The following is a 27,789-nucleotide window of genomic DNA, read 5'->3' on the forward strand; positions in this document are numbered from 1 at the left end:
TAGAGTCAAGGCTCATGAAAGGGTGGCCACAACCTGCTTTTTCAGAAATGAAGCAAGCACCCCCAGGCTGCCTGTGTCCTGAACTCCCAAAGCAATGTAACTCCTTTTTAAAAAGGAGCTCCAGAATACTATGCATCACATCCTTGGCTGGTAATGCAGCTGGGACTTGAGGGAGTGGACCCAGGGCACACCACTACCTGTCAGGGGATGGTGGCTGCAGGTAGGGAGGGGTGTGCAACATGGATGGGGGCAGTGAGCCTGGGGCAGAGGTCAGGGAGGACTAACAGTGCAGAGGCAGCCTGTGGGCCCAAGGCGTGGGAGGAGATGCAGAAGGTCATGTCATTTGCCCCCTCGGTACTTTGCAATGAGTAAAAGCCAAGTCCTTTCAGTGGTCTACTAGGCCCTACACGGTCAGGCCTCTGTCATGTCTCGGACCTCGTCTCTTAATACCTACACCCTCATTCTGCTCTAGACACACTGGCCTCCTGACTGTCCCTGGAACAACAGGCACTCCTGCCTCAGGGCCTTTGCACCGGCTGTTTCCGCTGCCTGGAATGCTCTTCTCCCAGACCCCTCCACATGTTTCTCTCCCCTTACCTCCTTCAAGTTCTTGATTAAAAACCTCTTTCATGAGGCCTACCCTGACCACCCTATTTAAAATTACAGCCCACCTTGGGTCGACCAAACCCCTTTCCCTTATCCACTTCTTTCCATAGCACTTATCAGCTTTCGTGTTTCCATATTCTATATTCCATATGTTCTATATCTCCATGTTAATTATGTTTATGGTTTATCTCTGCCTCTACCTGTTAGGATGTTAGCTCCACTATGGCACGGAATTTTGTTTCTCTTGTTCACTGGTGAGTCCCATGCTACCAGAATAGTACTTGCACATGATAAGTGCTCTATGAATATTTGAGTGGGTGAATGACTGAATGAACGAATGGCAGCATCTTCTCAGTGGGGTCCAGGACACCTGGTGAACAATAGTAGCAGCTCCATTCACAGTGACTGCAATTCGCTGATGTTCCCTTTGGGAAAGCCAAGTGCTGTATGAAGATTTCTACAAACATCTCATCTTCCACCTACACAACTCTACCTACAGATACCATTTTATCTCCAATTTCTAGACGAGGAAGCCAAGGCTCCAGTTGAACAAAAATCACCAAGCTGGTCAGTGGGGCTGCTAAGATATGCACCACAGCCTGTTTCCAAAGCTACAGCTTTGTATAAACATCTTCTGTAATCCTGTCCCTACAGCAGAGCCCGTGTACGTAACTACAGTCATCCACTCAGACCCGGCCTTGGGTCCTCATGCTCCAGAATGCCACGAGGATGATGCTCAGAAAAGCAAGAGCAGGACAGGGCACTTGCTGGGGAACTAAGGACCCAGGGCTCCAGCCATCACTGAGATTCACCAGCCATGCTCACTCTCCCTAAAATGACAGAGGTGGGTCATATGGCTTCCGCAGTCCCTTTCATCCTCTGACTTGGCAGAAATGGTATCACCCTGGGTAAGACCCAGGCAAGAGGGGCCCTTACTCTGAACCCTATTCTCAGGAGACTCTCCTGGTTATTTCTTTGCAAGGGGCAATGAGTTTGTGAGGCCAAGGTCAGTCTCCACATCTCCCTCTTTCAGATGTGCTCTGTGTGCCCAGGACAACAGAATTCCCTGCCCCAACAGCCCTAAGTCCTCCTTCAGGGTCCATGTTGGGCTCTGCTCCAGGGTTCGTCCCCTCCACTGTAAAGTGCACCATGAGTGAGTGTACCCCACCTGAGGTCCAAGGGCAGCCTCTGTGAGGAGGGGGTGGATGAAGCTTGGATGGGTGTCCACACACGCATGCACAGAAGGCCCATTGCCATGCGGGATGGAGCCAGATGGAAAGAGAAGTGGGGGGTGGGCTGGGGGCTGGCTCTCCCCAAGCCATCCATTTCTACACTAAACTCTGACGGGCCTGAGAAATCAAAATTCAACCCAGGGCTTCCAAGTTGTTATAAAGGTATATTTGTCAAGGTAGGATGGAACACAGTTTACTGAACAGTTACCTTGATTTGTAATCATTAAATATTTAGATATTCGCTAAGTGGACCTCCATTTGTACTCCTGTACCATCAAATGACAGGGTGAATCCAGATAGAACTCAAGTTTCTAAGAGGCTGTAAAGAGCAAAGCCAAGAAACAAGAGCTGATCCCTCTCCCTTTTACACTGATAGCAGGAAGATTTCCCAAGGAGAGAAGACAACAAATGAGGGCTGTTCCAGCTCCGACTCTGCCACCGCATGCCACTCTGCATGCTAACGTGGTCCTGGGTCCAGGCAGAAGAGTCCGTTTAACATAAAAGAATGAAATGTTGTTCTGGTTCTAATGTTGCAAGGATGCCTCAGGCCTGTTCCGCCTTGACTGCCTGGTGACCCAGGCAAGTACATTAGCTTCTGTTCTCTCATAAAATGGAGAATATAATTCCTACCTCACAAAACTGCTTTGAAGATTGGAAACTGCTCAGCACATAGTAGGTTCTCAATATATGATGGTTATTATTATTATTAGACTTTATTTTTGCACCCCTAGCATATAAATGCAGTACTCAGTACCTTGTAGGAACTGGTGAATGTTGAAATGGATGGGTGAATGGATGGATGGGTGGGTAATGGGTGGGTGGACAAATGGAGAGATAAATGGTGAATGGGTGGGTGGGTTCTTGGTTTGGTTTTTTGAAGGATATTACAAACTACTCAGCATTCAGAAATCTTCCCATCTAATAACAATTCATTCAACATTGTCCTCAAAATACCATGGCATAAAACTCCCTTTGTCTTTCAGGAAGAAAAACAGTAACAAGAAGCTTGAAATTCATTACTGGAGTTACGACCTGAACTTAACTGTATTCTCCTAAAGCCTGTGCTGTAAGGTCGAAAGCGAACAGTTGCATGCTCAGTTCTGGAGAATGCATGTTTCGGGGTCTATGGCCCTAAGGTCTCAAATACCCACCATAGCCTAATCTCTGCCCTGGGGCATACACACCATTTTTAATATAATAATTATTGGTTCAATTAATTGAGGCTCGAATGTTACTAGATGCTATTTTAATGCAAAATGAGAAAATAGATATCATGCTACTTTCCCAGATACACAATGCAATATACGCTAAACCAGGGATGCTGAAAAATCAGCTTCAACCCAAGGCATCCCCAAAAATGAGGGAAACATGCCAACACTAAAACATGTGGGCATCACAGTTCTCATCCCTCCAAGTCCTTGGGCTTATATTATTCATTCAACAGTGGCATAGATTTTGCAAAAGACAGAAGAAAGGGTGTGGCTTGGGGATGGAAAGGAAGAAAAGGAGCTAAATGTCACAAACAAAGCAAGTGTTGGACAACAGAAAAATGGAACAGTCCACATTCTGAGCGAACTCAGCTTTGCCAGCAAGACATTTCCTCAGTGAGCCTCACAGGCAATAACCAGGTGACCCGTAAGTTAAAAGGCAGCCCAGGCTGCCCAGCAACTCTAATTAAAATTCAATAACATGATGTTTTCCCCAATACAATAATTAATAAAGTTTGGAATTTTCCCCCCAAAATTCTCATAGCACAATCACAATGCATTTGATACTGAAGGCCGCAAAGTCATCTGGTATCAGAGTAATTATAAATTTTCTAGGCATGGCTTTCTGCAGAACTGCTGCAGAAACTTGAAATGGCAAATGGCATTCCTAAAGGGAGACTTCGTGACCTATAAGAAAGCAAGGTCGGCATGTCCTTTTTTAGGAGGGAACATCTGTGTTCCTCTCCAGAGATCAGTTAGTCAGGGCTTCCCCCTGCCTAGAGCCGTCTATCAGAGAAAGTCCTTTGCAGAGCTTTCCAGAAACACCTCTTTCATGATCCAGGCATAGGGTAAAGTTGAAAGAATCTTATCAAGAAGTCATGTAGTGGTTCTCAAAGGGTGGGCTAAAGGCTGTTTGCTTGGGGCTTTCATGTTTATAACATGACGGTTTCTACGTCTTTGCTTCTGGTATCAATTAGAACATCTAAAAAAATTTGCTGGTACCTTTCTTTTCATTCAATTCTGGTAAAATACTGCTGGCACAGGCAATATTAGAAAAAACAAGCTCAGAAGGAATATATGTAAAACCTCAGCAACCAGTTACAGTATTTCTAAATGTGACATGCTCTTGTCTGCCACCATCACTATCATCACTCTCATCATGGCACTTCTCCTCAGTCACAGACCAGAATGTGAGAATCATAAGCAGAGCCCAGTGCTTCCCATGTATGACTCAGGATACACGTTGAAAACAGATTCCCAGGCCCAACTGGATCTGGATCAATGGGAATCTGAATTTTTAACAAAACACCATCTTCACTAGCGAAGCTTGGGAAATACACCGTGGTTCTTTAACTCATTCAGTAAATTAAAATTTGGGGGCCCCCTTCTTTCTGCTTAAAAAACCAAATACACTGCTCTATGGAGTCAGGCACATTAGCGTTCACCACCCCTTCGCAAATAAAGTGAGGCAATTACTATTGTTACGTTTCACTTATGGTTTCCTTCTGTTGAGACTTCCTTAGCCACAAACACTCTCCATGTTCCCTTCTTGGAATGTAATATGGCATAAATCATATCTGGGAGATAAAACCCCCATAATTGCTAGAGAAAATGTTGTACTTGAAAGAATCCCTCCCTAATTGTCCCAACGGGCATGCTAAGAAATCCCAAAGAAGAAAAGTAAAACCTTATTTATTTGAATTCGCTCTGATGAATTTACTCTGCCAGGTTCTTGGGAGAGGGATGGTGGTTGGACAAGTTATGGGGAAAGAGGGAGGGATCCCCAAGCTGACATCCCATGGGCTCTTCAGGCTAGAAGAGAAGTGACCATTTAGTGATGTAGAGGCCAGAGGAGAAGAAAAACAAGGCGGCCTGATAATCGACCATGCACTTATTGAGCGCTTACTGTATCCATGAGGGTCCTGGCCAGGAGCAGATGTTTCCTTCAAACAGGGAGACAAAAAGAATTCACTGAAGGGACTATTTACAACAGTAAGGGGGGGTCAGTTTAAAAGAGACCCCCGTGGCAAAGCAGGGAGCTATTAATGCCCTAGGTCTGAAGGAGCAAGGAGGGGAGTGGTCACTGGAACCCCTAAGTTATTAGAACTAACCACCTGGCAGAAGCTATGGCCTTCTGTAGAGGGCCATGGTCACTATGGCTGGCCACTCTTCCACCCTCTTTTTCCAGTGCTCCCCTCTGACTGAACCCAACTAAAAGGCAGAGGGGAAGGTCAGCCTCCCAAGGGCACAAAGCAGGAGGGATAATGGTAGAGAATGGATCTGGAGAGGGGAAGCAGAGAATAGTCAACATAGCCACTAAGGGCTAGATACTCTATGCTGTATGCCCAACCTTATGGTCTTCAAATAATTACACTGCCTGTGATCGACTGTATTACTATTAATAATATTATTATTATTATTATTTGAGATGGAGTCTCACTCTGTTGCCCAGGCTGGAGTGCAGTGGCGCAATCTTGGCTCACTGCAACCTCTGTCTCCCGAGTTTAAGCGATTCTCCTGCCTCAGCCTCCCGAGTAGCTGGGACTACAGGTACATGCCAACATGCCCAGCTAATTTTTGTATTTTTAGTAGAGATGGGGTTTCATCGCGTTGGCCAGGATGGTCTCGATCTCTTGACCTCATGATCTGCCTGCCTTGGCCTCCCAAAGTGCTGGGATTACAGGCTAGACTGCATTATTTATCAGCTGCCCCCTACCCACCACCTGGTACTCCTACCCTTTGTCATTGACTCTAAGGTTCCTCTCACTAGAGGCTAATCTATTTCTACTCTATTTCCCCACTCTACTGATGGATTGGGCCTCATGACTTGCTCTGCCCAATGGAATGAGGGAAGAAGTGATAGTGCCAGTTCTGAGCCTACCCCTTAAGAGGTCTCACATGTTTCTGCATGCCCCTCTTGCATTTTTGCCATCACCATGAGAAGAACCTGCCCCAGTAGCCAACTGGTTCTAGAAAGATGAGAGACATGGAGAACAGCTTCCCCAGCCAATGTGCAGATCTGCAGCAGAACTGTCCAGCCATCCCACAGATCCATGAGAACATAAATGCTTCTTGATGCGTGCCATGGAGCTGTGGGGAAGTTTGTTATGTGGTAATAGCTGACTAATACAGTCAGTCTACCCAGGAAAATAAGCCATCCCTTTCTGTAACAGAAGTTGCAGGTTATCTAGATTCAAGGGAAAGCATGAGAACAACTGATAGAATCAAGTCCAACATGACAATGAGAGGTCAGTAGCGTCCAGGAGGGAAAGAGAACACATGAAGTCCCAAGGCTAAGACATGAAACCTGTCCTGATGTGGAAGCCTATTCTCAGTGATTATATAACCTCTCAGAGGAATGGATGCTTGATTTGTTTTTTAACTTACACCCAGCCTTGTTCCAACAGGATTTAAGGCTGCTTACAATAATGCTCACAACAAAATAAGTGAGAAAAGTAGAGGAGCAAGGAAATTATGGCATGTGAAACCAAGGGATCAACAAATCAAATCCAAGTCCTTCTGCCAGACATGAACTACATAGTTGCCTCTGAGCTTCTGCAAAGCTAGTGCAAAGATAGAAATAAGATTGGGGGCATGAGTAAGGTACAGATGAACCAGTAATTCAGAAGAAGGACAGCTATTTTCTGAAACTGAGATCTGACAGACATGTCTTTCATGAGGCCTCATAAGACACTGGGTTATGTCACGAACAATGTCCTCAACAGAACCCTCAATAGAAAATACATTAAACATCATGATGATGATGATGATGATGATGATGATGATGATGATGATAACAATAATAGCTAATGCTTACAGGGTGCTCATCATGCACATGCATATGTTTTCTAGGTGCTCAACATACAATTTATTTAACCCCTTTCTTATTATCCTCAAAGAAAATACAGTGGCTATTTCTCATCATGACCCACAGGTGAGCTACTCTGGGAGGACAAGGACCTATGCACAGCAGTCTGGGGACACCTCTCCAGAAAAGAAATATAAACCAAGAATACATATTAGAGCAACCCAGGAGAATCCAGAAATAAAGATTTGTAAACAAAGTATCCCAGTTTTCCAATATTGGCAATTGTATAGGTTAACACTTTGCCAGGCAAGCAAAGCATGACGGTGAGGAAGACTCAGCCTGCGGGCCACTGGTTTTCAACCTCTGGCCTACAAACTAATGGAGGGCAATAACTTCACGCACTCCACCAAAAACAGAATTCATTTCCACCAAGGTTTCAATAAATATTAAAGGGCAGGAGGTTTGAAGGCCTACTGGTTGATAAGTTTTAAGATGGTGACATTCCAATGTTGTTAAGTATAGAGGCTTGAGGATTGCTTAGGCCAGAAGTGGAACAGACATCTTCTTTTGTGGGTTGTGGAACAGTAGAAGACATAATCCCTGACTAGAAATGGGACAAAGAGGGTCCAAAAATCAGCCAATCAGTCTTGGAGAAGTCACACTGTTATTTCTCCAACTACGGGTTTATTCCTTCAACTTAATGGGATTGTACAGAACTCACTAAGACCAGATAGTTAGTCTACCCCCACCACTCCTTGGACTAACAGTCACCAAATGTGCCATCAATAAGTAACATCACCACTATTATCCAAAATCCTGCCACCTAGGCAGTCACTATTTACTCTACTGAAAAAACAAACTCTCCTTCCTTTTCTTAAGAGGAAGTTTGGAATGGGGTTGGAGGTAGGAAGAGTAAGAGCAGAAAACAAGAAATACCATATACATTTAGCCATCTTCCTCCCCTTAAAAGTCAATCCCTATTTGGAAATGTTTGCTGCCCCTTCTTAAACAAGACAAATGACCTCAGGGCCAGAGAAATAAAATCCCCTGCCCATCTTGACTCAACAGGTTCTCTGACAAGCTAAACACAGCTCCACTTCAACTGCTATTTTTAGATTCTATAAATTCTGGCCTCTCTTTTTCTCTTGAAATATGCTTTAGAGACTTGCCAAAGACTTTTATCTAGGCTCTAACTCCATGACAATAATTTCATGAGTATGAAATCACCACTATGGCGTTTGTTTGCTGCTATTGTCATTATTAGGAATATACTCATAAAACACGTGGAGGGTTTCTTTCTCCTTGGAGGGGAGGCTGCCTGCCTCTAATTGCCGTCGTAGTCTGAATTATGGACAGGAAGAGGAGATTTTGCCACCAAACTGATTTCCTTTTTAAAAAGTGGAAGAAAAAGAACCAGAACAGGGGCTGCTTACCTCCAGGACAGTGTTTCTCAAAGTGGTTTAAGACCCAGATTTCCAGGTGAACACCTCCTACCAGATGTATCCAATTGAATTTTGTGGAAGTGGGGTCCTGGCCCCACCTATAATAGTCATGCCACTACAGCACCCAGCTTTGAGAATGCTGCTCAGTTCCAAAGCCCATCCCAAGTCCCACTCTGAGTTCGCTCTCACTTTGTTCTGATAATTAAAGCAGACAGCTGCAGGGAGGGCCCCAAAGTCATCTACGGTGTTAACAAGGTAGATATCATGGTTCCTGATGCTTTCGAGACATTGTCTTGCTTTCCAGACCTTGCTCAAAACTGACCAACCTGATTCTGGAAGCTGCCATCTAAACAGGGCAGATAATTGGAACACAATCTCTTCAAAGCAAGAAATAGAACTGGGTCTGTCCCACTGCATTCAGCATCCAACATGGCCCAAGAACACGCATTCTCTCTTTCCTCCAGATAGTCATGAATCCAGCCAGCCAGCCAACATCTTGTGGGTGTCATCCCCATGCACAGTCCTGGGCTACACTGTCAAACAGTCCTCACCAATCACGTGCTCAAGACCCAACCTAAGATCCATGTCTGAGTGTTCTCTTTCCCTCCCTTTTTCACATCTAAGACTTCAGCTATTCCTACTGTCTTTACCTCCAAAAGTTATCAAGACTCACTGCTTCCCTCTGTTCCCTCTGTGACCACACTAGTCCAGCCGTCTTGTCCACTGTTCTTGCCTCCTAGCTGGGCTATCTGCTTCCACTCCAGCTCCTTCCTCCATTCACTCTCTCCACAGGCCCAGAGTGATTTTTTGAAAATATCTACAATATCAGGTCACTTCCCTGCTTCCCAGAGCACTGTAAATAAAATCCAAACTTCTTAGCTTAGCCTATGTAGCTCAGCACACTATGCTCTTCATCCCTCTCGCTGGGTTTTCCTTGATACATTATTTTGTTCAATCTTCCTAACAACGCTTTGAAGCAGGAATTAACCTCCAGTTCCAGGTGAGATTCTAGAGAGTCAGAGAAGTAAAGCAACTTATCCAGAGTCACAGACCCAGTAATGGTAGAGTCAGAATTCATACCCGTGTCTTTTGGACACCAAAGTCCAAGTTCTTTCTACTCAACCTCTTAGCTCATGTTAATCAAATTCAAAAACAGAAATACAGCAGGAAGCCCCTAGGATTCCTTATTACTGTATGTATTTCCAAAGGTCAGAGTTGATTTAGAATGGCCATACAGGAGCACATCCAGGACAAAAAAGAGAAAAGGTAAGAAAGAAGAAAAGGAGGGAAGAGGAGAAGAGAAAATGACGAAGAATAATGGATGCTCTGGTGAACATTTAAGAAAGAATTACAAAACACAGCTCAAACTTCCATCTGCTGTGGGCCAAAGCCCTGTTAAGCTTCCAGTGCTAGAGGGTGGGGCCAACAGTGATTTTTCCCCTCTCCCTAGAAGTTGCAGTCCCTGGTTACATCACCTCTCCCGAGACTTAGTGGACAAAGTGAATCAGCCAGTCACATAGTAAGGCTCACCAAAGACACTTTCCAACTGAGAAGTCCGGCTGTCAGAGTTTCCTTGCCTTCCAGAGCAAAAGGGAAAGCCCCTCCTTCCAGCCAACCACTGATTTTTCTTGTGGTGGAACATAAATTTATGTAACTAGATTTTCAGGATTCCCTGTCCTTTTACAAACATGAAGTACTGACACAAGTTTTCTCAGACATCTCCCATTTTTCCACATTGTCAGTTCAAACTTGAAAAAAAGAGTGAAAAGTGGCATTTTTCATAAAGATTTCTCCCCAACAATCTACTGATACTGACTAGTGGTGAAACCCTTCTGTCTTGTTTTCCTAATATCTGGAATCAGGTAGTACTTGGTATGTACTTCATATGTACCATACTGCTAATTTTCATGCCTAGAATTACTTTTCCAATGTTATTGATAACTATTAGACTCTTTATCATTAAAAACACATTAAACGGATAATTATGTAAAAGCTCTCTGGGAAGAAGTTAACCTTTTAAAAATGCTTAACAAGAAATCATTTATAACTGCATATCCATGGTGAGGGATATGGGAGGCAAGGGCTGAATATGAATCAATTGAACAAAGATGGGCTATAACCCCAACATGTGGGCCCCTGGCTTGATACAAAGAGGAGAGGATAAGCTCCTGGCTTCCAAATGGCCTAGGATCTGATAGAAGGGTTAGATATTATAAACAGAATATTTGGCAGAATATATTAAGGTTCACACATGAGGTTCTTCATATATTCTAGACCATGGCAGAGACTATATGCCTAACCAATATCCATTCTCTACTTTTCCCTTTTAACCAAACTCAATTTTATTCCAATCTACAATATGCCTACCTAAAAGACATTTTCTAGTCTCCCCTGGAGAAGAGGTGGTCAAGAAGATACAAGCAGAAACCATAATGTGAGGCTTCCAGGAAAACTCCATAAATAAAGACAAATTAGCTGGGAGATAATTTTCTTTTGTAATCTTCTCTCTTCCTTCTTTTTCCTATCTGGAATTTGGATGTGATGGCTGGAGCTCCAACAGCCACATTGCGCCATGAGGTAACTTTGAAACTGGAAGCCATGTTCTGAGGATGGTGGAACAGAAAGAGGAAAGGATCCTTGATCCTTGATGTCCATGGAGCCACCATACCAATGCTGAATTACTTCGGTGTGAGAATAAACCGCTACTGCATAAACTTATTTAGGTTTTCTGCTACATGCAATTTGACTTGGCTTGAAAGAGTGGTGGCACCATGTGACCATTAGGAGAGGAGTCAAGAGAAGGAGGGGCTGATGAGACGGCTTCCCTGGGACGATGCACACTGCTGGGGAGGCCATTTCCTGGATACCAGAGGACAGGTTCTCAAAACTTCTCTTGGGAAGGATGAGATACTAAATCATGATGGAGGGGACAAGCCTCCTATCCTTAACATGATTTAACTTCCACTAATCAATTATGAACCATCTCATTTGGCTTCTTCCTCTTCTCCCTCTCTGCTTGCTCCCCTTTCTCAGCCCTAGGTGACTGGTACATGACTATACATGGCTAAACCTTACAAGGAATAGGAAGCAAACATCTTAGGACTTTACCTTCTTTCTTCCCTCCCACCATGATGAAGTTTTCCCTGTAGCCCTCTTGGGGACCTGGTCACAGAAATAGCTTGGACACAGGAGCCTGCTGAGATTATGACTTATGGGAGGCAGATTTCTCTCATCATTATTTTGTTTAAGGCCAAAAGGATTCCAAACAAAATTCCTGATCCCATCTAAATCCAAATCAGAGTGGTGATCCAGGGCCAATGGGAGAATGGTCTCTCTTGCCCGGCTGGTAGATGTAAGCAAGCAAGACTGTTGAAGCCGAGGGACCACTGTGGCATGGCCAAGCCATGGGGAGAAAAAGATGGGTGAAAGGAAGGAACTCCCTAAGGGAATGGCAAGTCAAGACTGAAGATGGACAGCTGCTGTCTTCCTTGAAAATTCATCCAAAAGCTGACTGGCCTTTACGTTTCCCACCAAAAAGCAGTGGGTCATTCCATATCCCTCTAGGGATGAAGACCCTTCTGAAGGAGGCAAGCTTCTCCACCCCTTACCCCACACTGGCCTATAAGGCACATAAATCCTTATGAAATGAGCTCATCCAAAACTTCCCAGCAATGAACTAAAATTTAGCAACATCATGCAGTACATTTAAAACTTCCAAAATCAAACCTTTGTTTCCAACAGAAACACAAGTTTTCAAAGAGCAAATGGAACCACAGTAGAGTGTCTTCCCCTCATTGAACATTTCTTGTACCTCTCAACTGTAGCCTCCCACCCCCCAAAACAATTCTTCCTAGAACTAAAAATATCAAACTTTATTAAGTATCAGTTCCTCACTAGAAACCATGTTTGGGCTTGAGATTAAATAGCAAGAATTCTTTAAAACTACATTATTTTTAAAAAAGCAAATAATGACCAAGGGAAAAAGAATCCCAGATTTTTCCAATACAACATAAAGATGACAGCATGAGATAATACTGAAGCCCTCCAGGAAGAAAGACCAACACACGAATCATAAAGGGCTCTATTTATACTCCAAGTGACGCTCACGACTAAATAAAAATGTGTTTCTGTTTCCACAAATCTACTTAAATTTCACATGTTCTGCGCACTTAGCCATCATCACACGGGAAGAAGTCACAGAGTTTCACAGTAGATGTGGAAATGGAAGGTTTTATTAATTGCTCCTCTTGTACCACAACCTAATTAAAAACAGAACAAAAACAGTTTAGAAGTTTCTAATGCATGTAGAGGGGTTGAAGGAAGGCTGGTTATTCCAAAATTAAAGAAGCCACCAGAAAGAACTTAATCTTTCCAGCCATCATCTATGCCACTTTTTTATGCCTTTTAAGGGTATTTTAGAAATGCACCAGAAGGTGGCTGGGAAAACCCATTTGGATGATACACCAGAAGCAGTAATAGCTGGTTCCACTGTTAGTGTTTGGGCTTGGAGATCCGTTTGATGTCAGCTATGAAGGTGCCAACACCACTCTCGACTCAGATAAGGCCAACAGCATCATTTGGATTTTATGATTGTATTCACTCAATGCCCCACCAGGATTCCTTTTATACTCAAGAAAACTCAAACAATTAACTGAGGCTCAAGGCATTCCCACCCAAGAAAGAAACTGGAAGTGGGGCAGAAAGGCTGAAGGGCTCGGCCATATGTAACTAGCAAACACGGGAATCCCCAATCATCCCACAGGGTGGTGTAATGGCTGTACCACAGGAAGGAAATGACTTCTGTGGATGTGGCCCTCATCTTTCTGTTCTTCCCAGCCCCACTGACCACCTGCGCCACATCAGAAGAACAGAGCCCAAGGACTGGACGATCCCAAGGATGGGTCCTGATGGGAAGGGATCAGCCTGTGTCAGACTGGACCACATGGTGTCCTAGCCGCACATGGCTCTGAATGAGCAAGGTGACTTGATTCTACCATTTCTGTTTCACTCTATTTTCATTTTTTAAAACAAGAATTGTGGTTGGAGGTGAAGTGTGGTGGCTCATGCCTGTAATCCCAGCACTTTGGGAGGCCAAGGTAGTTGGATCACTTGAGTTCGAGACCAGCCTGAGCAACATGGCGAAACCCCTGCCTCTGCAAAAAATGCAAAAAATTAGACAGGCATGGTGGTGTGCGCCTGTAGTCCCAAGTACTCGGGAGGCTGAGGGAGGATGGCTTGAGCCTGGGAGGCGGAGGTTGCAGTGAGCCGAGATTGCACCACTGCATTCCAGCCTGGGCGACAGAGCCAGATCCTGTCTCAAAAACACATTATGGTTGGGACCTCCATGCTTGGCTGTGGCAGGCACAGAATGCCTGTCATGCTCCATGGAGTCTTCCCCCTCACTCTCTTCCCACCTCAACCTCTCCATCAGGACTTTTCTAAGCAAAAAGTGAGCCCAGGGGGAATGTTTCCTGACCACCCACCTCACGCTATTGTAACTGAAATCCTTCATAACAAAATGAAGATCCCAACATTGACATATAAATTATTCATCAAAAGCCTGGCTTTCTCTTATTAAAGAAAAAATATATCAAGACTCCTCATTCACAGGAAGTGCATCGGCAGGAAAGTTACGAGTGTTTCTATTAAAAGGCTGCTTCAGGCCAAAGCCAAATTCATCCTTTTCTCCTCTCAGCTCCCCTAGCCCTGTGTGCCCAGCTGCAAGAAGACGCTGGCCCACATCTTGTCATTACCAGCTGTGTCCTCCCTGGAGGATGACGCCCTTGAGGACAAGGACGGTGACCTGTTTACCCCTGTGTCCCTAGAGACCAGCAGCATCCAGGGAAGAATTAAAGCCACCTGAAGCTCCACTGGCTCCAGGCTGCTGGCCAGTGAGCTTTCCCGGGGGTATGGCCGAGCCCTTCATGGCTTCTTCTGAGAATCATCAGTTCCAAAAGCATCCTTTTACTTGACTCTGGGTTTTCTTTCTTGAGACTGATTTTCAGAAAGTCTAAAATTAGCCCCCCTAAAACTCAATTATGAAAACCTTGACCTATTATCAGAATAATAAATGTTTTGAGTTGTAATGGCTTGTTTCCACAGTGCTCAAAGCATTTTGCAGGTAGCCCCATTTTTCGCAAGCAGATACTCCAGGGTAGATGATGCACAGCCATGCAGCCATGCATCCGTAGCCATCCTTTTTCACCTGGGTCACTGTCTCCCTTCTACCAGGATGACCTGGGCACTCAACAAAACAGCCAAAGACTAAGAGAATTGAGTACTGATTCCCCAGTCAACACAAATTGGGCTTGGGTCCTGTCTCAGTGCTCTCTGCTTATAACACCTTGGGCAGAGCTGCTTTCCTTTCTTGGCCTCAGTTTCTTCGTGGGTATATGACAGCACACACTTCACAGGGCTGTGGTGAGGACTAGCAGAGACAACTTGGATAAAGAGGTTAGAATGGTGCCTGGGTATAGTCAGCATTCAGTAAACACTAGTTGCCATCATTGATGTTATTTTTGTGACTCTCACTACCTTTATTTACCCTTAAATAGGAGACAGCAGAGAAAGTCAAAGTTACACAGCAGCCTGAACAAAACACTAGTAGGTGAGGCCTGGTGGAATATGCTGTTAAATGCCCGCTGAAGGTCAACCAGTGATCTGGGACTCCTCCTCCCTGCAGCACTCTGCAGCCCCCAAACCAGCAAACAGGACAATCTAGAATCTGCTACTGCCAAGCAGGAATGCCCTAGGATGAGTGGCACCAGCAGCACAGGGCACAGGTACCTTGGGGTAAGAAGCATCTGTGGCCATATAAGCTTCCTCACCACCAAGATACTCACCAACGGACATCATTTTATCATCAAACACTGAAACGCAACTGTGTATAGCTGCTCCCACCCTATTACCCTTGACTCAAGGGGCCTTCAGCAAAGCTGCTTCCAAGGAAATATACTCTGTACACAGACGAAAAAGACCCTTGAAAGCAATTCCAGGGCAGGGTCTTCTGGAAGGTTCTGAGAATGAGTTCCAGGTCCAGAAGTCTGGGTGAAGTCATTCTGATCCTGCTGGAGCCCCAATCCCAATATGGACCTGCTCTCCCAGGGTGACCTCAGACCTTCACCACCTGGAAGGGTTGAGCACAGCCCCACCCAGAGAAACCCCTCTTCCACAAAGAAGGAACACAGCTGTGGCGCCTGTGACCTTAAGTGGTTTGCATAGTCAATATTCCCCACTCTGACAGGAAATGGCTGTGAAACGGCAAGGAACTTTCCAAAGGCTCAATAAGAAATCAACTGTGGGGCTAAAAGGAGACAATGCAGGAAGTTTAGGAAAAGGTAACCACATCCCAGTGGGAGTTCAACAGCTTTATAGCTTATTGGTTGAAACCATAAGTTTTAATTTCAGATTGGATCTTAATGTAACTATCCTTGGCTGCAAGACCTGCATGAATATGGAATAACAGGAAAGAATAATAGGAAAAAAAATCAACAAAGGTGACTCTTGGGACTGATATTTTATTACACCACACTTGATCCTAACCCAAAGGTCAGAAAGCAATAGGATTTTACTCTCTACTTAACCTGGAGCTTCTCCAACCATTATTTAAAGTTGGACGTTCTGAAGATATGAAGCTGATTCAAAAATAAAAGAGGTTTATTTTGGTGGGGAGTGGCAAATAAAAAGGAAATACACTATTAACAGTCTTAAAAGAAATATCTACCCTATGAAGAATATCAGAACCAAAAATAAACTTCACATAAATGTAAAATAAACTTTTACAACCAATCTTCTCCTGGTGTGGATTTTTTTCTTCCTATCCGACTTAAACATAAGCAAGACAGGACATCGACTGGGATGAACTTTTCCCTTTTTAGATAGTATATGGAACTTTTAAGGCCTGAGCTAAATATAAATAAATCTTTAAAAGGTCAAATTTTCAACAGGATAAGAATATAATATGGAGTCCTATGATTCCCATGTGAAGTGATTATCCAGAAGAGCCACTAGATCGGTGCCCTGCTCATTCTGCCTAGCTCAGAGATAGATGGAATATTTGTGGGGTGAATGCATGACCCAGCATCCCTTGTCCTTGTCCACCCCTGCCACTGTGTCCACACTGACCTAAGCCTCTACTCAGGATCTTCACAGGTGGCTCCCCGTACCTGGCACATATGGCTCATATTCTCTTCTTTCAATGTAAAAATATATTTCCTTCCTTGAAGCTACTGCTAGATCACAGAAGTGCCAGGCAACCGCACTCTCTCGGAAATCTCACTAGGAATCAGGTTGCCACGCTCTGAGGAAACCCAAGTCAGCCCAGGCAGAAAGACCACATTGAGAGGCCACACATAGGTGTTCTGGATGACAGCCCATCTGAGGTCCCTGTCCTAACCATGCACCTGTGGGACACATGGGCAAAGACACCCCAGGGGACTCTAGCTCCTGTGGTTGAATCTCCCCTGCTGAGGCCCCAAATATCATGGAACACTGAGTCTGAATAACTCACAGAATCCATGAGCAAAATAAAATGATTATTTCACAGCCCCAAGTTTTGGAGTCATTTGTTACAGAGCTAGAGTAACTGGGACATCATCTCTCAGTAAACAGAATCACAAATCTGAATGAGAACCCCAAGTGAAAAACCAGCCAGGTGTTTAAACACACTGGGAACAAGGTGGTCCCTGAAGCAGCAGATGAAGTTAAAATCCCAGCTCTGAGTGTTATGGCTCTTTTAGAGTTTGTCTAGCAGGTTTTCTGGTCTTTACCAGAAAAGTCTCCCCTGTCCCTCCACAAAAAAAAAAAAAAATCCCAGCTCTGTCATTAACTGCCTGTGGAGCCTGGGCCAGGTTCTTCCCTGAAGTCTCCACTGTACAAACTGTAAAATGGGACTAACAGAAGCTAATGAGACCACTTCAGGGGTTAAATGGGTCAGTTTAAGTGAAGTGTGAGGCCAGGTATGTAAGGTATTGTTATTAACATCACATGTGAGATCTTATCAAAGTCTATACATCTTCATTTTACAGACATGATTTATGACTCCATCATGCTTTTCAGGCTTATTGGAAAATGAGAGTGAGAGGTGATGATGAAAGCAGTAACAGGTAAAATATTAAATGAGGCTTAAAGAATTTTAGAACCGTACCATTTTCCTCCCTCCAGCTGATTTTCTCTAGAATGTACACTGTTAGCATCTACAAAACATAACCTTGAGTAGGTAGGAAAACTAAGGATTGTAGTCCTTAAAAAGCATATGCACAAATATCACACGTTACAGTATGAGACGTCTTTGGATGTCTCAGTCTTACAGTAAGAACTAAAATGTATTGCCTTCTATCTGTGACAGGTCCAATTCTAACCACATGAACTATATTATCTTATTTGGTCCTTACAGCAATCCTACTAAATAAGTTGTATTATCCCAACTTTATAGGTGAGGAAACTGAAGTGCAGGGAGGTCACATCACTGGCTTAGGATCACACAGTGATGATGTGACAAAACAAGGATTCCCAATCCAGGCATTCCAAAGCCAGGCCATGCTCTTAACCACCCCACAGTAAGGCCTTCTTGCGGTCATTTTCTTGAGGGTAAAATGTGAACTCCCATTCGGTTCATTTCCTATCTAATTGCTGGGAACTTAAAAAGTACTCTTAATAATAATCCTGCCACTCAAGCTCCCTCAAAGAAACAAAGGGAAAGACAGAAAAGACTTTCACCAGAACACAGGAAAAAAAACAATGTTTTCTGTTGTCTCTAACACACTTGGTGTGTGAATGTCACACGTCCATCCTCAGAGACCCCTGGGCATGTTTACAGGGCAGGATCCAGGAGGTGGCAGCTGAATGTTAATGGTCCATGTCACATGGCTTGGATTCTGCTGAAATCCTGAGACAAAACTCAACGGGCTACCAAAATAATTTACAAAATCCCCATGATGCCCACTAGCCCAGAATTCATACAGCAGACAGTTTAGTTCCCTCCTTTCTTTAACCAAAAATGCAGGGTCATAAGCGGTCTTTTGGAATTTCTGAGACTGAGGGCAGCAGAAGGGCAGGATGAATAAAGGATGACAGCTCCTCAGATGGTGAGACATGATGGACAAGGATTCCTCCCTTCCATGCTCCCCTGCCACCTTCCAGCCCCAAGCATCTCCTTGCCTTCCTAGTGCCTAGGAAAGCAGAAAGCAGATTCCCTCCCCAGGATCCAGACCTCCTTCGTGGTCTAGATTACTGTATCTCAGAGTGCGGTCCCAGGACCAGCAGCATCAATATCTCCAGAAAGTGCTTTGAAATGCACTCCTAGTCCCAACCCCAGACCCACTGAATCAGAAATGCTGGGGTGGGGCCCAGCAATTTGTGCTTTAGCAAGTCCTCCAGGTGATTCTGATCCCTGCAAAAGTTTAAGAACCACTGGTCTCAAATGAAAGCCACAGGCCTGAATGATGGGACCACAAGAGGGCTCTAGTTCATCTTGTCCAGCCCCACTTCCAGCTAATGTCCGGACAGAATGTCTGGCCTCTTGAATCACTTCCCACTCAATACCCACCCAAGGCGGCCCAGACTTTTTGTCCAATTGTCTTATCTTAATCATCATTTCATTCATTAAACATAAACCATGGGCAGCATGGGTGTAGTTTTGTGAGACTCTGAGCTTCCCATAAGTACAGCTCAGATTTTGCACTCTCTCTCCATCTCTTGGACAACTAGTGTGTGATATGCTGCCTCCAGTAGATCTCCCTGCCCTGAGTTGGACCCTAGCCTGGGAACAACTCTGGGCATCCAGTATTGCTATGCAATCCCTCCTGCCCCCAAAAAGGGCCTCTGCTGAGATGCCTCCCATAAGGGACTATCCACTGGGCTTGTTCTTTTCTTCTAAATTACCACTCCTAAAGGGAAAGTTCCTTCTCAGAAAAAGTGGGTCATATGTTTCTGGCCTGATGGGCCTCAGTGTCTTAAGCAATTGGAGAATGGCAGGCTTAATTTATAAAAGGCCCACTGTTTCTGGATATATTCCTACCATGCAATATAAACAGCCTCATCTGAGCCCTGATTTAGATCACTGAATTTGGGCTTTTTATTTCTGTATGCCTCTCATCAGTAGGTTCTCATAACTTGGATTCTCATCCAGCTCTACTTCTGTACTATTTTTTCTAATGTTTTCTCACCTTTCTACTCCCTGCAGTTATTCTATCCCATTATTATTTCCCTTCTGCAGTTAAAAAGAAAAAGGATTAAAATAAGAGTCTCTGTATTTCTGGAAACTCTCACATGTCAAAGTTTGCAACGGTGAAAGGTGCAAATGTTCCCAGTGGTCCTCACCCAGGTCAAATACAGAAGTAGATCCTCCTCCTCTGGGAATCTCACACACTCCTTTATTAGATGAATAATGAAATACTCTCAAGTGAGTCTGATAGGTGAGACCAGTGGGCAACATACTGGAAAAGGAAGCCACCTGCTAGACACAGGCAACCCAAATCTATCCACTTCCAGCAATACCAAGCCTATCTGTTGTTCAAAATAAACCTATAAGACAACCTGGTCCCCAAACTCCTCTTTGCAATTAATGATGGCATTATTCCCCTACTCGTGTCCCAAAGGGTCCTACCCAGCTGAGATACAGTTCATGAATCTTTTGGACACTCAGTATTTAAGAATAGCAACAACCAGAATAACCCACAGGACTCTAAAGCTGTCCAGCAAAAGCTGCCAACCACTTGAGAGGGGCATCCTACTGGGTTTTTGCTGCATCCATGAGAGGTCAGCCAAGGCCAGGGGTGGCCAAATCCCAGGCAGAAATGCTGGGGCTCTGAGGGATCAAGGCAGCTGCTTTGGTGCATAGCAAAATCACTGACCAACCCTACCCATTTCAGGGGTGCTGGGCTCTCACAGTTGTATGATCTTCAGATAGTTTAAAACCTCCCACTAACATTATTCAATGTTATGCATTCTCAAGGCAGCTGCAGAAGTACATGTTGCCTATCCCTTAATTGAAAAGGAGGGACCAGAAGTCTTTCAGATTTTGGATTTTTTTCAGATTTTGAAATATCTCCATATAATAAAGAGATATTTTGAGGATAGGACTCAAGGATAAACTTCATATTCATTTATGTTTATATACACCTTCTACACATGGCCTATAAAGGTAATTTTATACAATATAAATAATTTTGGGCATGAAATAAAGTTTTGACTGTGACTCATCACATGAGGTAAGGTGTAGAATTTCCACTTGTAGTGTCATGTCAGCACTCAAAAAGTTTCAGATTTTGGGACATTTCAGATTTCAGATTTTCAGATTAAGGATGCTCAATCTGTACCATCATTCTGTCAACAGCAAAGTAAGCTAGTGGCCAAGTCTAATTCAGCTTCATTCAGCTTCATGCTCTGCCATTACTTTGCACCCAGAGACCTACAGTCTTTCATATCAAGGTTTATCAATATCTCCTTTACATATAAAGGCCATGCCACAGGACCTTTGCATGTGCTATTTCCTATCCCTGGAATGTTCTCTCCTTCCCTCAACTCTACCCCCATGATATGGTTTGGCTGTGTCCCCACCGAAATCTCATCTTGAACTGTAGCTTCCACAATTCTCACTATCATGGGAGGGACCCAGTGGGAGGTAACTGAATCATGGGGACAGGTCTTTCCTGTGCTGTCCTCATGAGAGTGAATAAGTCTCATGTGATCTAATGGTTTTATAATGAGGAGTTCCCCAGCACAAGTTCTCTCTCTTGCCTGCTGCCATCCATGTAAGACGTGTCTTTGCTTTCTACCATGATTGTGAGGCCTCCCCAGCCACATGGAACTGTGAGTCCATTAAACCTCTTTTTCTTTATAATTTACCCAGTCTCAGTGTCTTTATCAGCAGTGTAAAAATAGACTAATACAGTAAATTGGTACCAGGAGTGGGGTATTGCTGTTTTTATCAGCAGTGTGAAAACGGACTAATACAGTAAATTGGTACCAGGAGGCAGGTATTGCTGTAAAGATATCTGAAAATGTGGAAGCGACTTTGAAATTGGGTAACAGGCAGAGGATGGAACAGTTTGGAGGGCTCAGAAGAAGACAGGAAAATGTGAGAAAGTTTGGAACTTCCTAGAGACTTGTTGAATGGCTTTGACCAAAATGCTGATAATGATAGGGACAATGAAATCTAGGCTGAGGTGGTCTCAGAGGGAGATGAGGAATTTGTTGGGAACTGGAGTAAAGGTGATTCTTGCTGTTTTAGCAAAGAGACTGGTGGCATTTTGCCCCTGCTCTAGAGGTTTGTGGAACTTTGAACTTGAGGGAGATGACTTAGGGTATCCGGTGGAAGAAATTTCTAAGCAGCAAAGCATTCAAGAGGTGACTTGGGTGCTGTTAAATTCATTCAGTTTTAAAAGGAAAATAGAATATTAAAGTTGGAAAATTTGTGGCCTGACAATGCAACAGAAAAGAAAAACCCATTTTCTGAGGAGAAATTCAAGCTGGCTGCAAAAACTTGCATAAGTACTGAGGAGCCAAATGTTAATCGTCATGACAATGGGGAAAATGTCTCCAGGGGATGTCAGAAGTCTTCATGGCAGCCCCTCCTATCACAGGCCTGGAGGCCTAGGAGGAAAAAATGGTTTCATGGGCCAGGCCTGGGGTCCCCCTGCTCTGTGCAGCCTAGGGACTTGGTACCCTGTGTCCCAGCCACTCCAGCCATGGCTAAAAGGGGCCAAGGTACAGCTTGGGCTGTTGCTTCAGAGGGTACAAGCCCCAAGCCTTGGCAGCTTGCACAAAGTCAAGAATTAAGGTTTGGGAACCTCTGCCTAGATTTCAGAGGATGCATGGAAATGCCTGGATGCCCAGGCAGAAATCTGCTGCAGGGGTGGGGCCCTCACAGGGGCCCTCATAAAGAACTTCTGCTAGGACAGTGTGGAAGGGAAATGTGGGGTCAGAGCCTCCACACAGAATTCCTGCTGGGGCACCACATAGTGGAGCTGTGAGAAGACGGCCCCCGTCCTCCAGACCCTAGAATGGTAGATCCACCAACAGCTTGCGCCATGAACCTGGAAAAGCCACAGACGTTCAGTGCCAGCCAGCGAAAGCAGCCTGGTGGGGTGCTATACCCTGCAAAGCCACAGAGGCAGAGCTGCCCAAGTCCATGGGAGCCTATCTTTTGCATCAGCATGACCCAGATGCGAGACATGAAGTAAAAGGAGATCATTTTGGAGCTTTAAGATTTGACTTCCCCACTGGGTTTTGGACCTGCATGGGGCGTTTAGCCCTTAGTTTTGACCAATTTTTCCCATCTGGAATGAGTGTATTTACCTAATGCCTGCACCCCCATTGTATCTAGGAAGTAACTAACTTGCTTTTAATTTTGAAAGCTCATAGGTGGAAGGGACTTGCCTTGTCTCATATGAGACTTTGGACTGTGGACTTTTGAGTTAATGCTGAAATGAGTTAAGACTTTGGGGGATTGTTGGGAAGGCATGATTGGTTTTGGAATGTGATGAGATGATATTTGGAAGGGGCCAGGGGCGGAATGATATGGCTTGGCTGTGTCCCCACCCAAATCTCATCTTGAATTGTAGCTACCACAATTCTCACTGTCATCGGAGGGACCCAGTGGGAGGTAGTTGAATCGTGGGGATGGGTCTTTCCCATGCAGTTCTCGTGACAGTAAGTCTCATGAGATCTGATGGTTTTATAAAGAGGAGTTCCCCTGCACAAGTTCTCTCTCTTTGCCTGCTGCCATCCATGTAAGACGTGTCTTTCACTTTCTGCTATGATTGCAAGGTTTCCCCAGTCATGTGGAACTGTGAGTTCATTAAACCTCTTGTTGTTTATAATTTACCCAATCTCGGGTATGTCTTTATCAGCAGTGTGAAAACAGACTACACATCCAAAATCTTCATTAATCTAGCAGACTCCAGCCCCTTTTCTGTGGCCCAGCTACTCTCTCAAACTAATGAGAGCAGAGCCCAGGAAGGCGAGCATTTTGGCAACTATATCAACATGGAATGTCACATGACTCATAGTGTAATCAATGTCAGCCACAAACTCTAACAAAACAATTGATAGAATCACAGGATTTTTAAGGAATAAGACATTCAGGGAACATATGGTTCAAGTTCCCTCTCAGTGCTGGGGACAGGGATTCCATGGCTCTTGCTTAAATCTCTCTGGTGACAAGAAACTCACTATTTCATGAGACAGTCAATTCCAAAGAACAAGATGATCAGCCACAAGCCACAGGCAATGACCATATGAAATCGGTCCAGTTTAGATCTTTCTCCTCCGTAGCCAAGCTCTGCTGAAGACTGCAGCACACCCACCACAGGAGCCCCAGCACTTATCCCACCTGGCCTTGCCAAAGTGGGGCTAATGGTAGTTGAAAAATAGATTCCTAATCTTGAGCTGAGCACTCTTTTAAAAGAATGTATAGTATTAAACCAATAAGTTTCCTACTTTTGATAATGTACTATGTATATGTAAGATGTTATCATTGGGAAAAGCCGGGTAAAGGGTACCTGAATCTTCCCATAGAGTAGTTCCCCTCGTCCTCACAAGTTTTAAACTGCATGCTATTCTGAGTAGTGTGATGAAATCTCATGCCATACTGCCCAGGATGGGAATCACACCTTTGTCCAGCATATCCATGCTGTTACACTACTACCCATTAGTCCCTTAGTAGCTGTCTCGCTTATCAGATTGAAAAAACAGTAGATAAAGGGTTCAGAACTACCCACAGTTTCAGGCATCTACTAGGGGTCTTAGAATGTATTCCCAATGGATAAGGGGTGACTATTGTACTATTTTGACTTTTTATGAGTTATAACTTCTTAGGAGTTATAACTTCTTATGAGTTTTAAACTATTTCAAGATTAAAAGTTATAGATACAGAGAGACAGAGACAATAGGAGCCAGGGTCACTGCCCTCAAGGCATGTGCTCATGGTGGAACTCTTGGGCATGGACATAGTGAGATTTTTCTGAGGTCTTTATCATCTATAAGAACTATCATACTAAAAGATACAACCAATTCCATTACCACTCAAGGGTCCCCAGTATTTCTGGCTAAGCAGTTCCCAATGTCACTCCCAACCCAGTCAGCAAGGGTTCCACACTGTGGTCCCTAGACCAGCAGCATCACCTGAGAATGTTACAAATGCAGATTCTTAAGGTCTACCTCAGAGATACAGAATCAGAATCTACAAGGAGTGAACCTAGCAAACTGTTTGTGATGGGGCAGGCAGAGCAATATAAGATGTATCACTTTCACCATTTACAAGTGTCCAGTTCTATGGTATTAAGTACATTTTCATTATTCTGCAACCATCACCACCATCCACCTCCAGAATTTTTCATCTTCCCCACCTGAAATGCTGTACCCATCACCCATGATCTGTTTAAACAAGCCCTTCAGGTGATTCTATGCCACCCTAGTGTAAGAACCAGTCTACAATCACACGATGTAGGGGCATTGGCTGCATAGCATATAGGGCAATTATCTTTCTGTATCTTTGACCTCCGCAGCCTTGTCTTCTTACCCATTGCTTGTCTTGAGAACACAGAGTGATCAATTATTTGCCTGACCACTACCACCACCCCAGCCTAGGACAACACTATAGGAGGCATGTGTGCCTGCATCTGCCAACCTAGCTTTTAATCAGAAGCCAAGGTAACGCTCCAGGGTCCCTAAAAAAACAGGCAAGGGAAAGTAATGGACCCACACAAGAAGCATAAAGTATTTGCTAAGCACCCTCTGCGGCGTTTCAGGTAAATGATCTCCATTAATCCTCATTACAATCCCATGCTGCCTCCATTTTACGGAAGAGGAAACTGGGAACCTGACGTAAGAAATGTGCTTCACGTCACCAGGCTGGCCATGCAGAAGTGGAAGTCATACTCCAGTTGGGTCCTCCCTCACTACAGGAGAGCTACAGGCCCTCAGGTCGGCAGTTACACTATACAGGACTTCAGAAGCCCAAGATCAGGCCCATGTTGTTCAAACCCTTTAACCTCACCTATGCTTTGAATCCCAACTCCCATTTCTACTCCTTTCCTAACGGTTGGTGTTTCAGAATGTCTGTTAATCCCATGGGTTTCTTTTAGCCCCTTTCTCCAGGTAGGGATGGTTGTGGCTGCAGTGGTGGATGACCCTGGCTGGGAGCTCTGCTCTGGGCTCCAAGGCTCTTCAGGGTAAGCTCCAGGGCTCAGCCCAGCATGATGTTTGCATACACAGGCATTCAACAGATGCCTGTTGAATTAAAGGGGCAAGTATATCCATCTTGATGATGTGTCACAATTTTTAAAAATACACCCACGTATGCAGTGGCTGCTTCCTCTGGTCATAGATTAGTAATAATTTAATGACAAGGGAGGAAGAGAAAGGATCACATTTTCTTCCATTAAGACCAGCAATCAATCAAGGCGGTTAAAAATCCAGCTAAATTTAGCATAAGATACGGGCTTTCAGAAAGTCTTCCATAGTGTAGGAGGCCACTAAAAATATAACAAAACAATTAAGTCACCACAGGATTAATGGAAGTTTATAAATGGTGAGGACCCCAGAGATCAGAACTAGGGCTTGCCATATCTTGAAACAGGTCTTATCGATGAGAAGGACCTAGAGAAAAATCTCTAGATATGAAACATCACTAAGTTCTTCCATTATTAAAACGTGAAGCTAAAGAAAAGTTTCTACATGAGTAGAGAGAAAAGGTATATGAAGGCATAAAGCCAAATTATTCATAGAAAACTAATCTATATCATAGCACCATTTCCTAAACCTCAGGAGAAAAAAGGTGTTCTGTGGTCAAGTACATTTGGGAAATGCCAAACAGTGCATCCTCCTTGTGTGCCTGGGCTTCTAAATCTCCATGAAGTCCTGCAATAAAAAGCCTGCGTTAAATCCAATTATGTTCCAAAATTCATTTGAACTCAGAATTTTGTTTTGTTTTTTGACATAAAAGTCGTTACTATCCTTTGAAAAAATGCTTTGCGAAATGCTGGTATGAAGAATAATATTCTTCATGTTGTCAAGTGATTTAAACAGGGATCTGGGTCTCATCAAGGAAGGACTGTCCCATAAAAATGATCAGCTGGAGCATTGCCGCTGCCACACAGGATGACAAAAACACCAAGGACTGAAATAAAAAGGTATGAGAAACCAAGCCACACCCAGTGTCTGCTGCCTACCAGGCAGGACTTCAGATGGGTGTGATGGAGTTACAAGGCAGCACCCAGGACCAACCTAACATCTGAGGGGACATAAATGGCTGTAACATTGACCCAGCAAAGCCACGGCTGGAGTCTGTCCTCCAGAATTAATAGTTAGGTGCCCCAAGATGCTCACTGCAGCATGGTAGTGACAGGAGAAAATGAGAAAGAATTTAAAAATTCCATAACTGGGGATGAGTAGGAAAAATGCTGGCACATCCAGGATGGGGAGGTGGGATTATCCACCCATGGACACCTTTGCTCAGAGTTAAGCAAAGTGTGGGCTGAGTGCCAGCCAAATCAAATCTCCTGAGGAAGCCTGGTTAAAAATGTACTGCTTCAGTCCAAGATTTCATTAGGACAATCCAAAATTTAGGGGGTTGAGGGGAGTTGCTGGCTGCTGCCTCTGAAGCCAAGTTTAAAATGTAGGTAGGCAATCTCATGTGACCAAGTGTTTCCAGCTGACTATCAGGTTATATGATCTGAGAGGTATTAGTCTACTCATGATAACCATCAAACAGAATTGTTTTTCACAACTGTTTGAAACTATCCTGGACAACACACAAAAATTAACTCAAAATGGATCACTAATCTAAATGTAAAAGATAACACTGTAAACTTCTAGTAGAATATCTTGAGCATATGTTCATTTTGGAAATACTCCAGTTTCTCCTAACATTCAGTGAACATTTATTGGGCAATTAGTCAATGTCAATTACTCCGTGTGGTGCTGGGGATATGGAGACAAATGAGACAGTTCCTGATGCCAAGCATCTTAAAATATTTTGTGAGTTCTTTATGGCTTTATCATTAATAAAATTATCCCAAACCTCTTTGAATTCATGTATATTTCTTGCCAGACTACCTTGGTTGTAACCTAAGTTTCTGGACTGTTTGGCTCATTAATTAAACAAGCAAGGATACATCTGCCACATGCTAACATTTCTCCAACACAGCTGATGGAAAGAAGGGTATCATGCCCAGGGAAGTATAGGATGAAAGAGGAACAAATGTCAGATTCAGGAGAGCTATGGAATAAACATCACTTTTAAATCCAGACCAATATATAACTGCCAAAATGGCAGAAGAATCTAGCCAGCTGTTGCTCCAAGAGGTAGGATTATACTGACCAATTTGAGGAAACTGGCTAACAGGAAGGGATGAAAACAACCACTGAACCTCCGTGCTGTGGGCATCTTCCCTACCACTGTTGCTGATGAGGAGCAAAACAAGGATTTGAATTTCTTCTTATTTTCCCTGATCTTTCGGGGCAGGGGGGAGGGGGCTGGTTAGAACAAC

The 27,789-nt window shown here is 44.0% G+C and overlaps 1 protein-coding gene and 1 non-coding gene across 3 annotated transcripts in view; one reads left to right on the forward strand and one right to left on the reverse strand.

The window, feature by feature from the left end:
• Positions 1-27,789, reverse strand: part of ITGA9 (integrin subunit alpha 9) — a 387,085-nt gene that overhangs the window by 246,069 nt on the left and 113,227 nt on the right. The window lies entirely within an intron of this gene.
• Positions 17,015-17,077, forward strand: LOC112132868 (U7 small nuclear RNA). The gene has a single exon (XR_002914574.1). It is a non-coding gene; the product is annotated as a U7 small nuclear RNA (small nuclear RNA).

Source organism: Pongo abelii, chromosome 2 (assembly GCF_028885655.2).
Source record: "Pongo abelii isolate AG06213 chromosome 2, NHGRI_mPonAbe1-v2.0_pri, whole genome shotgun sequence".
In the NCBI taxonomy this organism is placed as follows: Eukaryota; Metazoa; Chordata; class Mammalia; order Primates; family Hominidae; genus Pongo; species Pongo abelii.